This window comes from Sinocyclocheilus grahami, unplaced genomic scaffold (assembly GCF_001515645.1).
Source record: "Sinocyclocheilus grahami isolate Dianchi unplaced genomic scaffold, SAMN03320097.WGS_v1.1 scaffold69.1, whole genome shotgun sequence".
In the NCBI taxonomy this organism is placed as follows: domain Eukaryota; kingdom Metazoa; phylum Chordata; class Actinopteri; order Cypriniformes; family Cyprinidae; genus Sinocyclocheilus; species Sinocyclocheilus grahami.
The window spans coordinates 3,353-10,977 of NW_015505248.1; the positions used below are offsets into that span (position 1 = coordinate 3,353).

A 7,625-nucleotide genomic window follows, 5' to 3' on the forward strand; every position below is an offset into this window, starting at 1 on the left:
TCTGGTAATGGAACAAGAAGTAGATACTCTCTTGAGGAATGGGGCTATAGAACGTGTTCCTCCTCTCTCTCATCTCTAGAGAGAGAGAGAGAGAGAGAGAGAGCGTCCGGGTTCTACAGCCGTTACTTCATCGTTCCGAAGAAGGAGGGGGATATGTTTCTTACAAACATGCAGCTTTTGGAGACGCGTGGATTACTTGTGTGGATTATTGTGATGTTTTTATCAGCTGTTTTCATGTTTTAGCACTCATTCAGTGCAGAGGATCCACTGGTGAGCAAGTGATGTAATGCTAAATTTCTCCAAATCTGTTATGAAGACAGCAAAAAAATTTAATTTTTGGGTGAACTATTCCTTTAATGGGGTCCAAAGCAACTGAACCTTTTAAAAATAACATGTTGTGTTCCACAAAAAAAGTCATATTGGTCTGGAATGGCACAATGGCACCTTTAACAAGCTTTGCTAGACCAAACTGCAGTTTTTGGAAGTGTGTGACAGGTAAATACCTTGTTTGCTGTCCACGTCTGTAGCAGGAGCCACGGTGGCAGTACAGGGGCAGAGACCAGCACATCTTACTTTCAACTCCTTTCCTGTGAGACAAGCCTGCTGCTCCAGTTTGCACTAAATTCAGGTGCAACACACACACAACACAACACAGGAAGAATAAGCAGCACCACCATAACACTCCAGTGTCACATGCTTCAGTTCAGTGGCATGAATTGTAACCCCAGAAAAGCATAATTATTTCAACAGACGAGTGAAAATCGCTGGTTCAAACAAGACATCTCCATTAAAAGAAGCTGATGTCAACCTTCATTTCTTCCCTCACAAGGTCAGAAATAGACATAATAGAGATAATTCATAATTCAACAGAACGGTTCTTTCATCCCCAAGTACTCAGAATCTCTTCAGACAATTCTTCTTTGACTTTTAAGGATGTCAAGGGCCAGACTACAAAGTATACTAGAGACCATTACACATACTGCACAAGCAGATTGACCCACGAGTCACACAGAAAATAACAGATATGAAAATTATGTTTTTTGAATGGCACAGAATAAAAAACACAGAAAAAACAACGTCATGATGCATTCATTGTCCAAAACCATGCAAGCAGAAGATAGTGAAAGGATTATGGATTTTCTCTTCAGGTTTGTTGACAGGACCATGGATCGCGGGACGTACCAAAAGAAGGGGGGGCCCGGGGGGTGGGGGTGGTTTTTTGCAGAACTTCGCACACTGGATGAGAAGCAGCATTATAATCATGGCTGGGGAGTAACGAAATACATGTAATGGCGTTACGTATTTAAAATACAAAATATGAGTAACTGTATTTCATTATAATTACATTTTAAATAAGGGGTAATCAAACTACAGTTACATCCGAAAAGTATTTTAGATAACCAAATTGATTACTTTGAATTTTAATGTAATTTCTTAATTTAATATTTAAGTAAACTAAACAGTTTGGGGATTATAACCAATAAGGCAACTGATTCTCCGTTGAAACAAAAAAAAATGCGTGCAGCAGCCTGTTCATTTAGCAACTCGTAGTGAGAGTGCATACATGCTCATCATTACAACACAAACATTCTCCTAGAATTCACACTTTGCATTCAATTAACAGATCCATATGAATCATGCATGAAATAAAAGTTTATAAAAGTCAAACGATAGCTTTGTGTGCTTTACAGATGAACTTGAAGTCTTTATTCATTCAAAATGTTCAAGAATAGATCATCTTTGGATGCGAGTTCATGATCCGATTCGTGAACAGATGATTCTTTTGAGTCAATCTTTTAAATGAATAATTTCTTTTGTTTAACGAAACCAGTGTGAATGGTTCACAAACTGGATAGATCTGAGGTGTGTTTCCCAAAAGCATCGTTAGCGAACTGTGGTTGTTAAATATTGAACTATAATGACATTGCTTGCGACCGTTGCTTTGGGAAACGAGCCCTGTCAATTTTGACTCAGCGATACTTTTGTGCCAATCGCTTCTCCATAGAGAGGATTATCATCACTTAAAGTTTGGTCCATTCATTAAACAAATCTATTGTATAACTTAGAGAACTGTGCCAGTTGTTTTGGCTACTTTTATTATGAATTTGGGTTCGTTTTGTAGCTTGGAATGCAGTATGAAACAGCATGGAATCCCATTCATTGTATTCAAATTGAATTTATATTGATTGGTAGATTTAAATGACGTAACATTTTTTTGTTGTTGATAAAAGAAATGCTGTGGAAAACTGATGTTAAAAACAAAATGCAAAGAAAACACAAATCTTATGACTAGTAGATGTCACTTTTATTTAGAGTTGGAAAGCATAAAAACAAGACATCAAGTTAATATGTTCCTTTGTGTTGCATAGCTTAAGTATTTCAAAGTATTCTAAAGTATTTAGATTAAGTTACTAAACCAGAGTAATCTAACGAAATACATTACTGATTACTTTTTAAAGCTTGTATTTTGTAATCTGTAGTGAAATACATTTTAAAAGTAACCTTCCCAGCCCTGATTATAATGCATTATAAATGTACCAAACCCTTGTTGTTGTACTACATAAAGTCTGTAAGATTGTACATTTTACACCCTAGTCTACATTTTAATAGGCTATTAGAAACAGTAATAATAGTAGGCTATTAGTTAAATGCCAGATATTATTTATTAAGCTATGACTCTGGATAACTGATTTTTAGAATAGAGATCATGGTTCTCCCACGATTCTGAAAACAAAACATTAGACAAAAACAAAATAATATATAGGCTAATTCACTTAGGTTTCTTACAAAATGTTTTATTTAATGTTATAAATGAGTCTAAAATGTTATGAATGAGCCTATTAAAAATCTAAATATGTAAAAGAAAATATTTGAAATAAATGAATGAACTTGATTCGATCGTTTTTGAACGAATCTCTTGATTGAATTAATTAGACATCAAATGCATTTTAACAGTCACTGGTCGCTACCTACTGGCATAATGTAACATATAGGCCTAATCTTTATTTGAAGCGTAACATGAGTTCCAAAGGTCAGTTTCTCATTTTGAACGCAGCTGCTGCAGCATCAGCTATATCCGGACTATAAACTTTTATCCCAATACTTTAGTTATTAGTATTTAATGTTTGCAACACAGAAATGTAACCTACTGTGTAGACTGTTTGTGAAGGTGTTTCAAACATAAAGCTTACATGATGAGCGCTGCTCTCTCTGGATCAGCGGCTGCGCGAAGGCAGGTACTCTTAACCTCAACATGGTTCCTGACACAACACATACCCCTACAAATGTCACTTTTCGACGTAACCTACACCCACTCTCACTTTGCTTCCTTCCCATGAAAAGTTATCATCTCTTGATGTTAACAGTGCTACTGATACTTTCTGCTCCACTCTTACGTCTTGTTTAGACACTGTCTGCCCCTTGTCTTCCAGGCCAGCTCATACCTCCTCTTCTGCCCCTTGGCTATCTGATGTTCTCTGTGAGCCTCGTTTGAAGGTGTTTCAAACATAAAGCTTACATGATGAGCGCTGCTCTCTCTGGATCAGCGGCTGCGCGAAGGCAGGTTTAAATATTCCGATGTGATTGTGATTTCAAATGTTTAATATACGTAGTGGAATCATCATCATAGCAATAAGATTGCGTGTGTTTGAATCGAGATCGCGATCTTTTAATGATTAATCCATGAGCCATGTATTTTTATGTTATAATTTGTACCAGACTTGGTGTTAATTCAGATATATGAAATAATATTTGTGATTAAATCAGTGTTTCCTAATATTTTGCATTACACTGATATTATATCATACTGCTCCACTGATCATGTGCTGGTTACTCCACTGCACACCTCGGATCACTTCCTCCTCACTCTTAACCTCAACATGGTTCCTGACACAACACATACCCCTACAAATGTCACTTTTCGACGTAACCTACACCCACTCTCACTTTGCTTCCTTCCCATGAAAAGTTATCATCTCTTGATGTTAACAGTGCTACTGATACTTTCTGCTCCACTCTTACGTCTTGTTTAGACACTGTCTGCCCCTTGTCTTCCAGGCCAGCTCATACCTCCTCTTCTGCCCCTTGGCTATCTGATGTTCTCTGTGAGCCTCGTTTTAAGCTCAGAGCTGCAGAAAGAGTATGGCGCAAATCACAAAATTCTACTGACCTTAATGTATATCGATCACTCCTCTCTTCATTTTCTGCTAATGTCTCCACTGCTAAAAGGACATACTATAACAACAAAATTAACAATTTGCCTAACTCTCGCATGCTCTTTAAAAAATTTTCCTCCCTCCTTTGTCCTCCTCCTCCCCCTCCTTCATCAACTCTAACAGCTGACGACTTTGCCACATTCTTCATTAATAAAATTACAAACCTCAGTGCACAATTTGCCACACCACAAACTGTCAAACATCTTACCAGCAAACATACACTCGTTTTCATCCTTCTCTCCACTCTCTGAGGCAGAAGTCTCTAAACTCATCCTTTCCAATCATCCTACTACTTGTCCGCTTGATCCTATTCCATCTCATCTCCTTAAAGCCATTTCTCCTGCCGTTGTACCTGCACTCACTCACATCGCTAACACATCCCTTCACACTGGTGTTTTCCCCTCAACATTTAAACAGGTTCCTATAACCCCACTTCTTAAGAAACCCACTTTTAACCCAACTCTTTCAGAGAACTACAGACCGGTTTCCCTTCTACCTTTCATTGCTATGTATTTTTATGTTATAATTTGTACCAGACTTGGTGTTAATTCAGATATATGAAATAATATTTGTGATTAAATCAGTGTTTCCTAATATTTTGCATTACACTGATATTATATCCTCAGACCACATTGCTAAAACTGCCCGGTCCTGCAGATTTGCTTTATACAACATTGTTTTTCTTTGTGTGTGTGTGTGTGTGTGTGTGTGTGTGTGCATGTATAATATATATATATATATATATATATACACATCTTGCTACGTGTACTGCATTAGGCTAACCGAGCCTTGTCATTTGCACTTATATATTGTTGCTCTTTTGTTAGATTTGACTGCTTTTATTGTCCTCATTTGTAAGTCGCTTTGGATAAAAGTGTCTGCTAAATGACTAAATGTAAATGTATATTATTTATCAATATAATTAACAATATTAAAGTGCCCATTATTACAATGATTCACTTAAAACGACAGGCTTACTAAGTAGTTTTCCTTCCCTTTAATGAGACATATCTTGTTTGTCTTTCACAAATTATTGTGTGCTCTCTGGAAAAATGTTCTGGGGGCATTCATGAGGAAACTTTCTCCAAGAAAATTTCTTTACAAATGAATCCAGAAGGGACGTTTAACAAAATTAAAGAGAGATATATGTGGTTTTTCTTGTGTGGTGGAATTCAGAAGCTCAACAAGTATGAAATATCACCTGTGACAGAAATTCATCATCAATTTATAAAATTTTGGATGTAAAGGAACTAAATGCAGTTAATAAACATGATTAATCATGATTTATTATTTTAATGTACTGTCAGCCACAATAGTTAAATTCTGTTTTAAAGATTTAACAAAGCAAAACCAATCCCGGGCTGGGAATTACTGATTTAGAGAATATGAAGCACATTTTTTGGTTACCTAAATTGACCCAAAAAAAACAAACTAAAACGTTGGAACAAGCACAAAAGTGCAACAAATCCAATTGTATTAAAATAAGCTGAACTGCAGAGAAATTGATCATATCCATATGATAAATTTCTCTGCAGTTCAGCTTATTTTAATACAATTAAAGGAAGTTGAATGCAGTGTGAAGTACCTGAGAGGCATAGTTGTGTCCATCAGAGCCACAAACGGGACCAGAGGAAGATACTGGGCAAGGCTTACAGTTACTCTCCTGCTGCTGTCTAATGACCTGCTGCTTCAACCTAAAATAGCCAATATTAACATGGCATCAAAATAAAATCAATATTCAATTTAAGATATAAACTGAGGCATGCTTGGTTACTCAAATGAACAGGAACAGTGCATCATTGGTCCATTTTTTAATTTAAAGTTACAAGAATGCTCTCTGTAGTTAGTTGTGTGCTACAATGAGAACCAGTCCCTAAGGGATGGCCTCAGGAACAAGTTCAATTTGTAAATAGAACAAACGTTCAGGGACTAAATCTGTGTACCTCACAATGTGCCACCAGACAACACATGCCTGCTTTAATAAATTGCTCTTATTTCACCTCTATAAAAATATGGCTTTCTCTTCACAAGTGAGTGAACATTCTCTAACACTTGTGGAAAAAGAGGGATCATAACTATTTAAATTATTAAATTTTCTCTAGGGTCCAGTTAAAATGTTAGTCAAGGTTTTTTGCACCAAAATACAAAGTTCTGCCCGTGAACTTTCATGAAACGCAAGATGGCGCAGGCCAATAGGTCCTAACTCAATCTGATATAATCACATCATTATTCACATGGTTTTTGTTGCATCAGCAGCCAATGAGTTTGCTGCTCGACATTCAAATATTTGGCCAGTGTTCGCCATAGAAGTTTGCAGTGCGGTTCAAAACCCTCCACCTTCCCCAGCTCCACCTGTATAGATCTGCTACGGGGTAATTTCATGTATGCTATATATGCGGGTTATTTTATATATGTTATATGCGCAGCAGCAGTATTTCTTACATGCTCACAGCAGTATGTCGTGGATGTATTGGCAGAAGTACTTGCTCTGCTGCTACAGCAGCAGTGTACCAGATCTATTCCCCCAAGACCAAACACATTAACACTGCCATGTATATTAACATGCTAATCTTAATCATGCTAATCTAAGAGTTGTCATGACAGAACTATCATAATTTTAGGACCATAATTTTTATGACCATTTTCAACCCTATCGTTTTGCTGCTGTGTCTTTAAGACTGCTTTCTAAACAGCCATCTTTGCTCATAAGCACTCAGCCAATCATCTGGAACTTAAAGTCTCAGAAATGTGATTCATCATGATATAAATAATGAAAAGCTAGATTGGACAGTTACATTCTGCACAGTGCCTTAGAATGGCACCAAGCTTCTTTTATTCATACCCTCAAAAAACAAACACTGTCCTGTCATGTATTATTGTTATGTGCATGAAGACAGAGTCTTGTAGCTGAAGGACTCACCTGTGCTCCAGCTTTTTGCGGTTGACGCACACAGCACGTTGGTAGCCCTGGGCGACACACACCTTATTTCGGCTGCATTTGACTTTCTGGCAGGGATCTTTAGTGGTGTCCACATCTGCAATAAAGAGAGGTGTATTCCAATAATCTGCTATGCATTAAGTTTTGTTTTGTTTTTTCATTTAAGATGCTCCCTGAGGTTTCAATATCACAACCTTTCAGTAAATATTATGAATAATGTATTTAATTCCAATAATACATTTAATATTTCAATTATTAATATTTAATTATTATTGGTTTATATTTTAGACATTTTATTAAATTCTGCCACCACATCCTGAATCAGTGTTTTTTTAGCAACTGGATACATATAGTTTTTGTTAATACTTTTATTTTCTGTTTTCATTTTCATTTTAGTAATTTTGTTGTATATTTGAGAATTTTTTTCAGTTTTGGTTATATTAGTACAATTAGTAGATGCAATGAAAATAAAA

The 7,625-nt window shown here is 36.4% G+C and overlaps 1 long non-coding RNA gene across 1 annotated transcript in view; it reads right to left on the reverse strand.

Annotated features, from left to right (window-relative positions):
* The window catches only part of LOC107585360 (uncharacterized), an 8,035-nt gene extending 787 nt beyond the window's left edge, over positions 1-7,248 (reverse strand). The window contains exons 1-3 of the long non-coding RNA XR_001609239.1: positions 7,135-7,248; positions 5,800-5,908; positions 504-618 (exon numbers count right to left, since the gene is read on the reverse strand). This is a non-coding gene — a long non-coding RNA (uncharacterized lncRNA). The remainder of the gene's footprint in view (positions 1-503; positions 619-5,799; positions 5,909-7,134) is intronic.
* Between the last annotated feature and the right edge of the window lie 377 nt (positions 7,249-7,625).